Source organism: Vulpes vulpes, chromosome 12 (genome assembly GCF_048418805.1).
Source record: "Vulpes vulpes isolate BD-2025 chromosome 12, VulVul3, whole genome shotgun sequence".
In the NCBI taxonomy this organism is placed as follows: domain Eukaryota; kingdom Metazoa; phylum Chordata; class Mammalia; order Carnivora; family Canidae; genus Vulpes; species Vulpes vulpes.
In genome coordinates this window covers 17,835,639-17,853,619 of record NC_132791.1, presented here as the reverse complement: position 1 = coordinate 17,853,619, position 17,981 = coordinate 17,835,639, and the positions used below count along the sequence as shown (strand labels likewise).

General features: G+C 36.6%; 1 long non-coding RNA gene across 1 annotated transcript in view; it reads right to left on the bottom strand.

The window, feature by feature from the left end:
• Nucleotides 1–2,279: 2,279 nt before the first annotated feature.
• Nucleotides 2,280–17,981, bottom strand: part of LOC112930874 (uncharacterized) — a 184,115-nt gene continuing 168,413 nt past the window's right edge. The window contains exons 4-6 of the long non-coding RNA XR_011995475.1: nt 15,460–15,573; nt 7,112–14,228; nt 2,280–4,281 (exon numbers count right to left, since the gene is read on the bottom strand). This is a non-coding gene — a long non-coding RNA (uncharacterized lncRNA). The remainder of the gene's footprint in view (nt 4,282–7,111; nt 14,229–15,459; nt 15,574–17,981) is intronic.

Genomic DNA, 17,981 nt, shown 5'->3' with positions numbered 1-17,981 from the left:
ATCAACACAAAAATGCAAGGAATATTATGTAAATGCACAAAACATAAAGCATGACTACAATATTAATATTAGATAACATAGACTATCAGGCAAATGCAAGAAAGACCATCGTTTTATATTGGTAAAGGGTTTAACTTATCATGAAAATATAATTGTCATAAACATAAACATGTACATGTACATGTCAGATAATATTGCACTGACACATTTAAAGCAAAAATTCGAAATACAGAGAAAAATGACAGAAATATGATTATATTCAGAAATGTTAAAACATCTGTCTTTGACAAATAAAAGAAATAAAGAGTAAACAAGGAGGGCAGCCCGGGTGGCTCGGCGGTTTGGCGCTGCCTTCAGCCCGGGGCCTGATCCTGGAGACCCGAGATTGAGTCCCATGTCGGGCTCCCTGCATGGAGCCTGCTTCTCCCTCTGCTTGTGTCTCTGCCTCTCTCTCTCTCTCTGTGTGTGTGTGTGTGTGTCTCTCATGAATAAATAAATAAAATCTTTAAAAAAAAAAAGTAAGCAAGGAAATAAAGGTACTGATTAATCTATTAAAATTGATTTAATATACAATTTTATAAATTATACAATATTGTACAAACAGAAAATATACTTTATTTTCTAAGACCTATAGACCATTTACAATAATTTATGATATATTAGTATAGAGGGAAATTTTCAAAGTTCTAAAGCCAAAGTCTCACAAGCTGTACTTTTAAATTTAATTTATCAAAATTCTAAATTAATAACAAAAGTTTAAAGAAAAGCCCAACCCCTTAGAAGGTTAAAAATCATTTCATTAAGTAATTGTTAAAGAAGAAATATGGGGATGCCTGGGTGGCTCAGCAGTGAAGCATCTGCCTTCAGCTCAGGGTGTGATCCTGTAGTCCCGGGATCAAGTTCTGCATGGGGCTCCTTGAATGGATTCTGCTTCTTCTTCTGCCTATTCCTCTCTCTATGTGTCTCTCATGAATAAATAAATAAAATATTTTTTAAAAATAAAATAAAAAAAGAAGAAATATGAATCATAATTGCAGATAAAGATGAGAAACCTATAAATAGAAATGTATATGAAATTCCCAAATAATTTCCAAAAAAAGAAAGCATAGCTTCAAATATTTAATATGTAACAGGAAAGATGGAAAAAAATGAACTACTCTCACTTAAAATCTAGAAAAAGAACAGTAGTACAACTTATAAAAATAAAAAAAGAAATGAATAAACATCAAAGAGCATAACAAAGGTAAATAGCCAGTACTTAGAACTGGTAAATAAACCTGAAAGCTGGTCTTTCAAACACAGCAATTACACAAAAAAGCTTCTAACATATAATTTTTTTTATTTAAATTCAATTTGCCAACATATAGTACATCATTAGTTCAGATGTAGTTTTCAATAATTCATTAGTTGTGTATAACACCCAGCACTCATCACATCACATGCCCTCCTTAATGCCTGTCACCTAATTACCTCAACCCCCACCCACCTCCCCTCCAGCAACCCTTGGTTTGTTTCTCAGAGTTAAGAGTCTCTCATGATTTGTCTTTTCTCTCTAATTTTTCCCCATTCAGTTTCCCCTCCTTCCTCTATGGTCCCTTGCACTATGTTTTATATTCCCCATACTTCTAATATATAATTAAGAGAAGGAAGATGGAGACGACAGTGGCAGGATCATTTTTGGATATTCCTAAATATCCACATAAAAACAGAGTAACTAGACTGCAAAACCAAAGTCTATAGACAACATTTACAACAAAACTAGATGATAGGTGTCTTTACGATTCCCTAAATACAAGTGGGTGGGACATATCAATAAAAATCAAGACCTGCGTATCAATGGCATCTGTGCAAGAAAAAATAGTAGCATATGCAGGATGGATCTGAGAACAGAAGCACCCTTAAGGGGCCAGCAAGTTTTCACTAAAAAATGCAATGGGCCAAATTAAGAGCAGTGGCTAAAAGTGGCAGGGATTTTACTCACTCCACGATCAGCTAAGTACAAAGAGCCTAAAAGGGATGAAGCAGTCCTACCCCTCTGAAATGGGAGAAATGGGAGAGAGACATTTGCAATGAAAAATTTTCTCTTGATACTACAAGATTGAAAATGTGAAAGAAATGGAACAATTTTAAGGAAAGAGAAATTATTTGAATTGATCCAAGGAGATACAAAAGATTCGAATAGATAGAAAATCATGACATAAATAAAAAATATTATCCAAAAATTACCCTTCCTAAAAATAATGGGCACATATGCTGTGATGGACAAATTCTTTCAGACCTTTAAAAAACAGATTAATTCTCTTTATTTCAAGGTTTGAGAATAAAATAAATAAACCTTAATAAAGTAATCATACACCCAAAAAGCCTATGAAACACAATTATTTATGAACAGAGATACAAATTCTAAATACCTTATTTACAAACCAAACACATTATCATATTAAAAGAACAATAATTCTTATTCAAGTAAGATTTAACCTAAATCTACTAAGGTAATTTATTCCATCAATAGGTCAAGAAAGAAAAGTAATAAGAAAACCATAATGTTAACTTCATAGACGGTAAAATGTCTTAAGAAAATTTAATTTCTATTCTTGATAAAAGATTATTCATAAATTTTTAAAAATTCATTCTTAACACAAATAACATTTATCTCACTAATATATACAGCTTCAGGTATTATGAGGAAATAATAGAAACATCTCATTAAATAGAAGAGTAAGTCTTCCTGGTTTTACCACTAACATTCAAAATTATTTTAGAATTCCTTGCCAATTCAATAAATAAAGAAAAAGGAAAAAGAGTTATGGATACTGGAAAGAAAAAAAAATATTTGCTGATTTTGAAATTATCCTCTTAGAAATATGAAAAAATAAACATAACAATGATTAGAGATAATTCTCTCCTCCAAAGTGTTCCTCTAGTTAAAGACAGAAGAAACCAACTATTTCTGATAAGCAATATAATTATATTTAAAATCAAGATGTACCCTATAAATACCCTTTCTCTCCTCCCCAACACAAATTTATTCTGAGTGCCAGATCATATTTTAATTAAGGAGAGATTAATTTTTTGATTCTGACTCCATTTTGAAAAGTAAATATCATTGGGGTGCCTGGGCGGCTCAGTCAGTTAAGCATCTGCCTTCAGCTCAGATCATGATCCCAGGGTTCTGGGATGGAGCCCCATGTCAGGCTCCTGGCTCAACAGGGAGCCTGCTTTCCCTCTCCACCCCCTGCTCATTCTGCCTCTTCCCTCTCTCAAATAATAAAAATAAAGTCTTAAAAAATTAATTAAATATTATTTGCATTTTTCTTTTTATAAATCAAATACATATGCATTTAAAAAATTTTAAATACAGATAAACAAAAATTAAGAAGTAAAAATTACCCATAAACCACAGAAAACCACCATATTCTGAAATACATACACCACTTATTCTGGTTTATTTATCCATGTTGTATAATTAATCTCTTGCCTATATAAACTTTTATCATATAAAGTTAAAATTTAGTCTTTTGTTTTTCTCATTGTGGTAGGTTGAATAATGGTCCCCAAAGATAAGCTAGGTCCTAATCCCTGACCTATGAAATGTTACCTTATACGTCAAAAGGGACTTTGCTGGTATGATTAAGTTAAGGATCTTACAATGGTGAGATCATCTTGGTTTATCCAGATGGGCTCTAAATGTATTCACAACTGTCCTTATAAGACGAAGGCAGAGAAGAAGACACAGAGGCTCCATGGATGTCAACTAACTGACAATGGCAAAATCACTCAGCCTGTGCCATGCCTTTCTTTTTTCACAAAAGGATCCCCAAAAAGAGAAGGAAAGAAAAAAATTGCCAAAATGGAATTAGTGTCATGATAAGAAAAATGACATTAAGAGAGTTTCTTGTGATAAGTCCACCCATCCATCTGTCCATCCATCCATCCATCCATCCATCTATCCATCCATCCATCCATCTATCCATCCATCTATCCATCCATTCAACAAATATTTATTTGGTGCCTCATATGTACCAGGCACTGGGACCACCATATAGAACCAGAAAGCCAGATCTCATCTTACAGTTACAATGCAGTGGGAAAGGTGACATCACAATTAATCACAAGAATGTATCATTACAAATCATAATAAAAGCTACGATAAAAGGAAAAGTTTGGATAAGATTATATTGAGGACTCACTTTGATCGGGGTGGCAGTAGAGGTAGTCAAGAAAAGTTTCTCTTGAGAGGCAGTATTCGTGTTGTCCAGCTGAGGTAAATATGCTAAGGGACTAAAAGAATACACAGGTATGACTGCAGAAGTAGTCACTAATCCTGAAAAACACAGAGAATATAAGAAGGGAGGGAGGAAAATGTACACATCTCTAAAAGTGGAGGAAATGTGGAGTCTGGAAACTGCAGAACAAAAAGTGAAAAGCTCTGAGTGTGAGAAAAGAAAGAGGCTGTCCTAGTGAGCTCAGGGAGAAGGCAAGCAAAGGAAACTCACGCAAGCACTCACTCCTGCTCTTTCGAGTCCTGTGTAAGTCCACAAGCTCACTCTGAGTCTCTTACTGAGAGACCGAATCTCCTAAGATTTACTGCTGAGTTGGGTATGTTTAAAGCCTCCAGAGCAACTTAGCATCACAAACCCTTCTAGGTTCCTTCCATTTGTTGCCTGTGTCTTCTCTGGCTGAAGTGATTTTCAACTCTACATTTATGGAAAGAACAACAACTTACCTCCTTTTCAAGGGCCGTTGTTGTTATGACTTATATCCTCTTACTTCATGGAGAAGAACCATACCATGGTCTAACCCTACTGGCCCAAGTCAGAACTGCAAGGTGACCCTGACCAATAGATTCACTTCCTCACAACTTTTATCCTCTCTGCTTTTTTGATATATATGTAATTTAAAAGTTTTCTAGTAGCCATATTTTTAAAAGTAAAGAAAAAAAAGAAACAAAATGAACTTTAATAACATTTTTCATCTAACCCAATTCTATGGACTAAACATACCTCCTCAAAAATTCATATATCAAAGCCTAATCCTCAATGTGTTGGTATTTGAAAGGGAGCATTTGGGAGGTACTTAGGTACAAAGGCAGAGCCCGTCATGAATGGGATTAGTCCCTTTATAAAAAAGACACCAAGAGCTCCCTTGACCCTTCTGCTATGTGAGATTACAGTGAAGAGACTATCATCTATAAACCAGGAAATGGGCCCTCACCAGACATCAGATCTGCTGGTGCTTTGATCTTGGACTTCCAAACCTCCAGAACTGTGATAAATAAATGTTTGCTGTTTATAAATTACTCAGTTTGTCATATTTTATTATAACAGCCTGAGTGGACTAAGGAATAGATATATCCAAAATATTTCAACATTAATCAATAAAAAACTGTTAATGAAATATTTCACTATTGCATTCTCTCTCCCCTCCCCCCTCTTTACTAAGCTTTTGAAATCCAGTGTGCATTTTTCACTAAATGCATGTCTCAATTCATACTGTCCATACTTCAAATCCTCAATAGCCATCTGTGGCTAGAGGTTGCTATACTGGACAGCACAACTAATACACTGTAATTTACTTTTATGTACTAGAAAATTTTAGAAGTCGAATGTATTAAGATTTTTAAACAAAAGTTTGAAATGGCTTCTTCAAAGCAGTATACTGAACATCTGGCTCATAGGAAAATGCAGCCCCTCTCATCAAGACAAAGAAAGTCCTCTGATAAACCATGTGATTTCAGGCAGTGCCACTGGATTGTACCATGCCAGGATACTCTACTGCATGTGGAGTAACTGGCCAAGTTTTGATTTTAGGGGTGAGAAGACAAGTCACTCTGACAAAAGCAACCCTAAATACAGTGCCTTGGTGCAAAAAAACTCCACATTACTCACTTCTTTAGCATAATACATTGCAAATGTCAGTCACAAAGCAACTTTTACCTAGACACTCTATATATTAAGTCATCATCAGCTAATAGGGCATTTGTTTCAATTTCTTCATCAGATTATACATTTAATTTTATAGGACAGAATAATAGTACATGGTAATGTACAGTTTGCAAGTATTTTTCTATCATTATCTTATTTAATCCTAATATAATCATGCATCCTTGCACTGGGAGAAAAGGACAAGAAAGCAGTAAGTCTTGTTGGGAGTACCAGATCATGAGATATCCCCTAGTTCTAATTAAATGACAGACATATGAACCATCATTAATGCAAGTTTTTTTCCCCCACATATATCAAGATTTCCAAACTTAGAGGGAAGAAAAATATTTCTTAGCTCATTAGCATATGTTAACATAAAATAGGTGTTACTAGTTTTTTTTCCTGCTAATGTCCAAACAACAACCGTGGTAACCAAAGAGAAAGTTAAAAATAGGTGAAACTTCATTTTTAATAACATTAAAGTTGGAAGTCTCTCTCAGGGAAAGTGGACATTATTGACAGTCATTTTTACTTTCATCAAGACTGTGGTTCTAAAGAATTTAGTCTTGTGAAGCAGGTAAGAGTGGAAAGCTTTGTCTGGATGCTATATTCGTGAGCTAGAAGCCCCTGTTTTCTTTCTGTCACCATTTCTCCATCACCTATTATGGGAGTGCTTAGACATTTTGACAAGGGTGTTATTTCACAATGAAACCTTACAAAAGGGAGGAAGAATATTTCAAAAAATATGATGAAAACATCCAAGGTCATTATGCTCCTCATTCCTTTGTACTGAATTTATTTCCTTCTGGTATTTTGCTGTGCACACAAAAAAATTTCAATGTAGAAGAAATTCAAAAGCTCCTCTCTCACCAAAAACATAAAATCTTTAAAAATCATATCTTTCCCCAGTGCCTTGATTTAAGAAAAACAGAATCAAATATTTAAAAATTCATTCTAAGGGCATCAGTCATACAAGTCTTATTTAATAAAAATTACGTATGGCAAGTATGGCACCCACATTTAAGAAGAAGGTCTAGTCAGCACAGAAGAGCTACCATCTCTTAAAATAGTTATCACCATATTCATAAATCATCTCACTAATATCTGTACTTTTCCTTTGTGGCTCAGTATATCGGGCCACATATGCACTGCACGCACACACATACACACACAATTCTTGATCATACCTTTTGAAAGGTCCTGTTGACTATGGCTTGTGCATGGGAAGTAGTGAGGGACTGCCTAATGAGAGCTTCGCCTGAAAACAGATAGACATGGGGGGGTTCAGGACCAGCAATATGCAGGAAAACCCTGCTTATTGTGAAGTGGTTAGCAAAGCAGAGGAATCAAGCATCCCCAAAGTTAAATTTCAGTGAGTTGCCAAAATGGTATAAATGGAAAGATAGTGCAATGAACAGGTGTCAAAACAGAATAAAATGAAACAAGCTCAAGAACCAAGTGAGTTAATAATAGTCAGTATGGGAATTAATCTGGTAAGGACGCACAGCCAGTCTGCCATTGTATCTTTTGGGCATGGCTTGTCACTGGGTTGGACTGAGGACACGTCTTTTAGAGCAGTATTTTTCCAAACTGTACTGGGCATAGATTTACCCGAGAAACTTGTTAAAATGTAGAATCTGATCATTCTGATTCAGTAGGTCTGTTGTCAGGAGGAGACTCTGCATTTCTTACAAGCTCCCAGGTGCTGTTGGTGCTGCTCTTATGGCCACATTCTGAGTAGCAAGGGCAATAATGACAAAGCCAATAATGACTCAATAGCAACACACCTTTTGCTGCTTCTGTCTTTGCTCTACATAACTCTAATAGCATTTTTTAAAGCTTTTTAACCAGTGCTCTTTAGGAATCATACATAGGTAAATGGGCCAAGCCTGTACTTGGACAAGTGTCAGGATCTCTGCCAGCCAAGAAATACTATGTCACCGGGGAGATCATGATTTATGAAAAACAGAAAAGCAAAAGGAACTTTCTGAACTTCTTCCTGTTTCAGAAGTGGCCCAGGGTACAGACAGTGATACAAAAATGATCAAAGACAAAGCCCGCATGAATCTTGGAAATGGCATGAGAGATCCCACCCTTTAAAGTGAGTTGGCTCCAAGTTTCTGCTCAATAGCAACTCCAAGAAAAAAAGTAAAACAAGAACAAAAAAAATTCTAAGAAGAATGGTAGTCAAGGATCCTGAGTTAAAACCTCCAAACCCAACACCAACATTAAACCCAAATTCATAGAACTGAGAGCTTTTACTTCCAGTATTATCAAAAAACAATGATGCTAAGGTTGCCTGCAACCTAAAAGACTTTAGGAAAGAATATGGGGGCTCCATTGCCCCTTGTCAAGAAATCACCAAATAATAGTAGTTATTTTATTTTAGCATTTACTGATTCAGGTGAAACATGTGCTCTCTAAGCATTATCTTATTTAATGCTCACAACAAACCTGTGTAGTAACCACTGCTCTTAACCCAGATGAGGGACCAAGTTTCAGAGAGATCAAGTGACCTGCTGAGGGTCATTCAGCTAGTAAGAGGCAAACTAATATTCTAAACCAAGGCTGGTTATATGTCTTCATAAAAATATTTTTTTAAATTAAAAAACTATATAATTCTAAAGCCAAAACGCAATTACAAACTATAATAACCTTATCTACCCAAGCTACCTTGTATAGTATTTACAAGGTTCCATGAAGATTAAAGACTTGAAAGTACTTGGAAAATATCAGTAGGAGAGAGAGAGAGAGAGAGAGAAAGAAAGAAAGAGAGAAAGAAAGAGAAAAAAGTTGGCAAACAAAGGTACTTTGTAAACTATAAAGGATGAGTTTAGTTGCTGATGTGATTTATCATTCTTAGATCCCAAGATTGTAGAGCCAAGTCAAGGCTGCAAACATAAATCAATCCTTCTTCAAGCTTCAGGAGATAAAAGGACCCCTTTGAACTCTAAACTTCAACTTTTCTTGGCCTTGGTATCACCCTGTGGTAATTTATATAAACGAAGACTAATTGTGAGAAAGATTATTTCTCTTTCCTCAAGGAAATTCTCTGTGTGTCTTTCTTTCTGTCTTTCTCTCCTTCTCTCTCTCCCCACTCTTACCTCCTGTCTTACATACACACACACACACACACACACACACACACACACACACACACGCAATTAGATCTAAGACTTAACTTCCCCTTCTTATGAATGCAAAAAACTGAAATCCAGGGAATAGTGATAAGCCCAAGGTCTAACCAGACCATAGAAGAGTCAACATTTTAACCATCCATTTGACTCCATACTGTCTCTTTTTGAAAGGGAACTGGAAGCAAGTTTTAGAATAAATCACAGGGACAGAAGGAGCGCATAAGAATAGAATCAATGCTATTGTAATAGTGTTGTATAGTGACAAAGGGCAGCTACGCTTGTGGTGAGTAGAGCATAAGGTATAGAGTTATTGAATCGCTATGTTGTACATCTGAAACTAATGTAATGTTGCATGTTACACAACTACAATTAAAAAAAGAAAAAGAAAAGGAACTGGGAGCAGGATGGACTATACCTTCCTTCCTGGAAATGTATTATTTTTCATTCATTCATAATTCAACATGTTTATCAGAGCTCAACACAGAGTACTGGGATCACAAAACTGAATGAGACATAGTCCATATCCTCACGAAGCCAAAGTCCAAGACTTTCTCTGTGCCATGCATAGCCTTAGTGACTTTCAGAATACAAACATAAGTCAAAGCCAGTTCCTATTCTCAAGGAAAGTGGTAAAGAAGAGGACCTGGACCTAGAAATGTTTGGTTGGGAGACAGGTGCGAGGAGGACTCAAAGAAGACCATGATTTGGGTTTCTTGGGGAAAATAACAATTCTAGCAACATGATAGATTTGAGAAAAAAAATCAATGTGCCTAATGGGAGATGTGACTATGGTAGAGACTCCTGGAATTAAATAACCGATGATGGAAAGAGATTTTACATAGCTAATCCAAAGTTGACCATCCTCCAAGCAAAGTATATTTTCTTGGATGGGTGGTTTTTCAAGGCATGTTCTGAGAAATTTCAGGGGTTGGGGCTAAAAGCATTATACTAAAACCAGGCTGCTATTCTGATGTCATCAATAATTTTTATTATTCATTTTGTTAAATGTTTAAGAGAGTACACATGCTGTCTCTCCAAAGTGGAATCAAGCTTCCCATTCATTCTTGGAAGCCCTCTAGGACCTCTTGGGCCATGATTTTTGATTTGTGGAAATTCTTGCTTTGGACTGGTTTCCTAGAAACAACAATATATCCAGAAGAGAGTTCTTCTAAATCCCCCACTCCTTTCCCACCTACCCACATATATAGCTCAAAAGCTTACCTTGAAGACTTTAAGGAAGGAAATTCCAAGCTTTCTGGTAAAGGATTCTGGATCCTGCCTGATGGGCTGCCACACCTTAAATTTGGTTGAGCCAGGATCCCTCCCCCGTGGTTTAAGTTCATTCCTGCTTCACAAGACTTCAATAAAGATAGCTGATCTTAGTCCATCTTTTTTTTAAAAATTTTATTTATTTATTCATGAGAGACACACAGAGAGAGAGGCAGAGACACAGGCAGGGGGAGAAGCAGGCAGGCTCCATGTAGGGAACCCAACATGGGACTCGATCCTGGGTCTCCAGGGTGACGATCTGAGCCAAAGGCAGGGGCTAAACCGCTGAGCCACCCAGGCATCCCTTAATCCATCTCTTGATGATTAATCAAGCCTAATGCTATGCTCCAAGGAAGATCTAACTTGCTCCTTTTATTCATTTCTTCATCAGTATTCAGTATTTCTGAGCACTTCCTATATGTCAGATCTGTGCTGCCAGAGACCAAAGCAGATACAAAAAGAATCAGACATGGTTCCTGTTTGAATATCTTATCTTCTAATATGGAAACCATGCAGTAAAATAACTCCAGGAACAAAGAGAAAATGCTCAGAGGCATAAGAGAGAAGCATAGACAAAGTGTTCAAGAATTTGAGAAGGAAGGGACGTCTGGGTGGTTCGCTGTTTAGCACCTGCCTTGGGCCCAGAGCGTGATCCTGGAGTCCCAAGATCGAGTCCCACGTTGGGCTCCCTGCATGGAGCCTGCTTCTCCCTCCGCCTGTGTCTCTGCCTCTCTCTCTCTCTCTCTCTCTCTCTCTCTCTCTCTCTCTCGGTGTCTCTCATGAATAGATAAAATCTTTTAAAAAAAAAAAGAATTTGAGAAGGAAGAGATTACCTTCATTTGGGGGACAAGGGGGCTCATGAGAGGCTTTGTGATGAAATAGCAACTAGTTGGGTATGGAAAGATAAGGAGGTGGACACGTGGATGTGGAGAAGATTAGAAATGGCCAATCCCTTAAATCAAAAGACAAGACACCAGACTAGATTGGCTGACGGACTTTAAGGGAAAGGTGGAGCCACTAACCGGTGATATATTCAAGGATCTACGTTAGGGAGAGAAAACTGGTTTTAGCCACACACAGCACAGGGTCTGTGTGAACCCATGAATCTTCTTTTGTTTATATTCAACCAAGTGAACCTGGATTCAGAAGGAAGATACATTAAAGCTTTCATTTTAGTCTCAGAAGAGGAAGTCACTACCAGGGAGGAATAAAAAGGGTTTAATATAAAGGAGGATGAGAGTAACAGATTCACTTTTTTTTTTAAAGATTTTATTTATTTACTCATAAGAGACACAGAAAGACAGGCAGAGACATAGAGAGAGAAGCAGGCTCCCTCTGGGAGTGGGATGCGGGACTTGACCCCAGGATCCTAAGATCACACCCTGAGCCGAAGGCAGACGCTTAACCCCTGAGCCACCGAGGCACCCACAGATTTGTTCTTATATCAAAACTGCATCACGGCATAGACCCTAAAGTTTTATTTACACAGCGACACCAAGAAGGTGTTTGGATAAAATATCATCTTTTAGAATGAAGTGTTTCTTAGATGTCATACCACGTAACAACATATAGGGAGAATGCCAGCACAGTCAAACAGGGTAGCAAGCAAATCTCCTTAAAAAGTGAATGTCAGGAAATGGTCATTTTCCCCCACTCTTGCCAGGCTGAGTAATGTGCCCGTAAATTTTACACAAGAGCATCTTCGAAAGAGAAAAAAAAAACACAGAACAATGAAATTAGGGAAGGGTCTGGCAATCAGATTAAAGACTCATGGGTGAAAAAAAGTCCCCAAAATAAATGTGTTGGAAAACCCATTTTGCTAATCATGCCAAGAGCTAAGCCCCACTTGAACTACTAGAGATGTGTGAACCTCCCTTAATGTCATTTTTTTAAGAGAGTGCACCTAACAAATACAAGTTTCCCTGGGAGAATCACAGTTGTGCAATGGCATTTTTGGTTTAGTTGGTTAAAATGTCTCTTTTGTGTGTCTTCTATTTGTAGATGGGGCTTCTTTTTGTCAAGATACGGGTCTTTTTTCCACCTCATGCAACTCTGTACATACAAAAGGGGGGAAAACACATTTATTTGCAGATAGGATTAAAAATAAAAAATTGTCTTGAACTTGGGTAAATTTGATGGCAAATATTTTAAAACACAGCATAACTTATTAGGAAATATGAACCAAGGATTCTTTTAAAAGTAAATCACTTTCAGAAAACTAACCTTGGCTACTTTGAAAACAGAGTTGCATTTTCATTCAGCCAACACACCATTTTTGACAAAACAATCCTATCTGGGAAATACTGGTGATCCCCATTGAACTCAACACAGCTAAATAAGGGTGGTTCAAATTACATTTCCCCCATGGCAGCAGGGCAGCAAAGCACTAATTCAACTTCTCTAATGAAGGATAGTCAGGACAACAGGTATCTTGTTGGGAGAAAGGTATTCAACAAGGCTATACAAGACCATATAAGTTTATAAACATTGGCATCTGCCTTTCTGTAAGGAAATGGAAACAGAAAATAAGGCCTTTTCATTACATGAATTTGATAAAATGAAAATAGGGAAGAAAAACAGTAAAAGTAACCAGCTCCTACAAAGGATGACAACATGTATTTTTGTTTGAAAGTACTAGAAAATAAAGGTGTGATAATCAGCAACCAGTATGAATTCCATAGGAGTTCAGAAGGCATGTTTAAAATGATAGTACTTGGGGATGCCTGGGTGGCTCAGCAGTTGAGCGCCTCCCTTTGGCCCAGAGTGTGATTCTGGAGTCCCGGAATCAAGTCCCACATCAGGTTCCCTGCATGGAGCCTGCTTCTCTCTCTGTCTCTCTCTGTGTCTCTCATAAATAAATAAATAAAATCTTAATAAAATAAATAAAATACTAGTACATACATACCTATCACACACACATACACACATGCACACAGCAATTTGGCATTTTGAATGCATATGTGTCTTCCCTACCCTTTTCCCTAATAAATGAGTTCATGTAACCAGGAAAAACATAGATCTCAATCCAAAAATGTAATTGGGTAGAGAAGTAGTATCAGGAAAAAAATAATAAAGAAAAAGGATGTCTTGATTTCTTAAACCTTTTAAGAAATCCTAACTCTTACTTTGCACCAAATTATGACTCCAATGAATGTTATGTTGGCATGGGTAGGTAGTGTCCACTTTCCTTGTCTGAGGCCAGCCTACAGCTGCATTTACTCCCTTCTCCTCATTTTGAATAATTAGAAGAGCCATTGTATTTCAAGCCACTTGAAATGACAACCCTCCAGTTGTGAAGAAACTCTAAAACTGACTCACATAAATTTGCTGGCTTTTCTGGCTCTAAGGAGTATAGATCCACAAACACTTCATCAACAAAGCTGAGCCTTTCCTGGTGTCCTTCTCTTGACTGCATGCTGGATGCCAGTCTTGCTCTTCTGGTACAATAGGAAAGGAAGATGGAGTTCTCAAGAGGCCCTGAGCATCTACTGACATTGCTGGTTTACCTTATATAGATTCTTTAAGTCTGTAGCAAGTGCCCTTTTGATTAAAAGTACTTCATCTTCTCAGCTTATGTAATTATTTTGGAAAGTTTTTTGATTTTGCAAACCCCAAAAGCACAAAAGTCAGCCTCAGTGGTCTTGGGAGAGAATAAACTGGTCAAATATAAGGGCTGAGACTTAATTCCTTAACAGCCAGGAAGGCATTAGAAGATGGCAATCGGTGGGGGGGGAGGGGGGTGGCACTTGGGTAGCTCAGTCCATTAAGCATCTGGCTCTTGGTTTCAGCTCAGGTCATGATGTCAGGGTCAGGAGATGGAGCCCTGCATCAGGCTCTGCACTCAGCACAGAGTCTGCTTGAGATTCTCTCTCCCTCTTCATCTGCTCCTTCCTCCTCTCTGAAATAAATAAATAAATAACATATTTTAAAAAGAAGAAGATGACAATCATACTTGGAATGGAGTAGAACAAGGGCATGCATAAGTTCACCAAGAACAAGACAGAACAGGGCAGCCTGGGTGGCTTAGCAGTTTAGTGCCGCCTTCAGCCTAGGGTGTGATCCTGGAGACTTGGGATCGAGTCCCACGTCAGGCTCCCTGCATAGAGCCTGCTTCTCTCTCTGCCTGTGTCTCTGTCTCTTTCTCTCTCTCTCATTCTCTTGAATAAATAAATTTAAAAAAATCTTTAAAAGAACAAGACAGAACAAATCTCATCTGCTTTTCTCACACAGAAGACCACAGATATAAAGTTTTATATCCCTCTTAATATTATATCTGATCAAGTATTTCAAAATACACTTACGTGTCAGAAGGAGACATACAGATTGGTTGATCATATAAGTCTTGGTTAATGCACCAAGATCAACCAGGAAGGATATCTCCATTGGTGCTAAAGACTGTTTAACTAGCCTCAATTTCTAACAGCTCTCTCAGACCCTACAAATATGGCATCAATCTGGAGGGACAGAGCCCTTATTTATAGATTTGCAGTGTATTATCTTTCATGGTTACTATATCAATAATACATTTTATGTGCATTGGTATAGAAATGCTACCTGACCTGTTATTTTCCCCTGAGAATTTCTGAGCACTATTTCCCACTGGTTTCTTTGAGGTCCTACCTACTGCAATCCATGTTGCTCTTATATTTAGCATTTTTACTCTCCTCTCCAATATTTAGTTAAAATCCCTCTTGATAGGTAAGTCTCCCACAAAAACAAAACAAAACAAAAACAGCTATTCTGTCCTAGTCTTTATAAAATATATTCTGTAATAGTAGCCTGAACCACTTTTATAAAGTCAAAAGAAATAGTCAAATATCAGTGATTTCACATAGTTCTACATAGGAAACCAAATCCAGTGTCTTCTGCTAGTAATTCATTGGAAATCATCACAATCTGGGGGGAGAAACTTTAGTCTATATAAGTCTGTGAAGATAATAGAGGATAGCATTTGAAGTAGATGTCATCACTAATGTGAGCTCAGAAAAAATAACAACACTAATTGAACAGAGGTCAATGAGCTTCAAACACATTTTCCTCCTTCTATTTACATCTGTATTCCTGAAGATGAAGGTTTTCTCTTTCTGCTTGATAGAGGCCATTATTTCCCAGTAAACTTGAGGACTTACCATGTAGTACTATAATGTTGATGATTTTTCTCTGTCCTCAGTTTTTAAAGGCTTCCTATAAATAGACTAAAACAAATACTCTCTTCCTTAGAATTTAATAGCTGGAAATTCCATCTAGAGCAAAAGTGAAAACGAGTAAAAGTTAATTTAATCATTTCATTTGAGATTATTAATAAAGAAATATTACATGAAATGTATCAAATAGTATTATAAATGAGGTTATGCATAAAATATTTCATATTTGTGAACAAAAGTAACTTTGTAATCTAGAAAAGTATTTTATTAATTTAGTCAATTTTAGAAAATATAACCCTGCTTTCCTCCAAAGAAAAGTATTTTTATAAACTTTAAAAAATATTTATTTATCTTAAGTCTAAATTATAGTTGTTATATTCTATCTCACAAGTCTGAATTTTAATTCCTGACACTCTATCAATGAGCTCCCCAAAGACATACCTGTGTTATTATAGAATGTGCCTTCCATGAAATATATCAAATATAATTTGCCCCCAATTAAAAAGAAAAAGAATATGGCCAGATGGAATAAAACGTAAATATCCAAAATGCTAACCTATTTATAATATATGACCAATTAGAAAGATGGGAAAAGGGAACTGAGAACATGTTGCCAAAAAGAAATATGACTAAAGGGAGATTTTGATAATTTTTGTTAAGTTTCTGAATTTGATAATTTTCATTGTTTCTGGACATTGAAAAAATATGAAAGCACAATTTAATGAACCTGTAGAAAAATTAGGAGTGAAGAGATGGGAGATAGTGAATGGATCTATTTTATTCCTAGAATGTCCTATGGTCAGTTTTTAAAATAGCAAAATATTTTCGAGGCCTGGGATGCTAAAAATTTGAACACAGAAACCAAAGAGGATTTCTACAGGCCTGAATTCTCTTCAACTTTCCTTTCTCATCCTTGGATCTAAGAATCTAGGACTTTAGCAGAACAGTTCATTGTGGGGGGAAAGAATGAATGTGAAGAGAAGGAAAATTATGACAGTTAATCAAATCTCCAGCCATGTATTCATTTTAGGCAGGTATTATTTCATCTTGCCTAGTTCTGTAAAATTCACTCATAAAAGTCCCCAACTCTCACCAAAACAGTCAGGACATGATGGAAGAACTCTTTTTTTGAGTTTGTGACTCATACAGTTAAAACTTCACTTGCATTATCAGAGTTTCGGTTTTAAGTTCCCTTTATTATGCCCCCTGAGGATGTAGTAATTTAGACTTTATCTAGACATTTTAGGTAGAAGAAATAGATATTGAACAGAATAATCAGTATTAGCTATTGGTAGAAATAGAAATTACCATATAAATTATTTACCTGCCTGGTTGAATTTGTCTGCACTTAACTAAACAAGCCAACTGTGGGGAAGACACAATACTAGGGGATTCCGAGGATTTTTTTAAAAAGAGCATTTATCTATTTGCTTTATTCTTGCCTCATTTCACAATGTAAACACAAAGAAATGCTTGCAGTCAAATTGGGAAAATATAAGTTAAAATAAAAGAGGACAAAGTAAAAAAAAAAAAAAAAAAAAAAAAAAGAGGTATAGGCCAGGGAAAGAGAAGCTCAGATAGGTAAGCCAAATGACCTCACACAGACTACAGAGTTTACTCCAAACTTCCAGAATGTCATGGCAAAAGAGCATTATTCTTATTTGTGATGCTGAAATGTAGCTATCCATCTAGAGAAGGAAACTTTTTTAAATCACTTACCTCTAAAATAATTATCTCTAAATTGAGGAATGTGGTGTAATGCCCTTAACCATGGTGCTAATTATTTTCTATTTGCCCCTCTGCTCCCAATTGCTCTCTGCCTTTCTCTCTGCTCTGTGCACAGGAGACTCACTCCACAGATTGTTTCTCCCAGTCTTCTTCCTGGTTGGCTCCAGGTTGGGTTCAGCTGTAGACTGGCAGTCAGAAGAGGATAAAGGTTGAAGAATCCCTTCCCTGCTTCTATCTGCTTTGATCACATTTCTGTTAGAGACTGCCTGTCTTCAGGACTGCAGCTCTTTTGGGTAATTGTCCCCATGACTCCAATAACCCATCAGCTCATAATGGTAAGAGATTCCCACTGTGTTAAACTCTGGCTGCCTCAACATTTTTTGTTAGTTCTCTAAATTCTTATCCACACCTTGCTGTCCTTGAAGACTCTTCCTTTGAAGCAATGGTCATGGCTTTCCTACCAGAACCCTGATTGATACAGATGAAATGTGTATTTCAAAAGCCTCCTTCTCAAAAGAAAGGTCAGAGCATAACAATTGTCCTCAAATACATCTTAGTCAAAACACCTCTATAAGAGTCAAAAAATTATTGTTCACGTATACCAAAACTAACAGTCTAGAACAGCACTATTCAATAAAACTTTCTGATGTAATGGGAATGTTTTATATCAGTGCTGCTCAATACAATAGCCATTAACTCTGTGGCTATAGAACTTCTGAAATGTGGCTAATGAGACTAAAAAACTGAATTTTTAAGTTTATTTCACTTTAATTAATTTA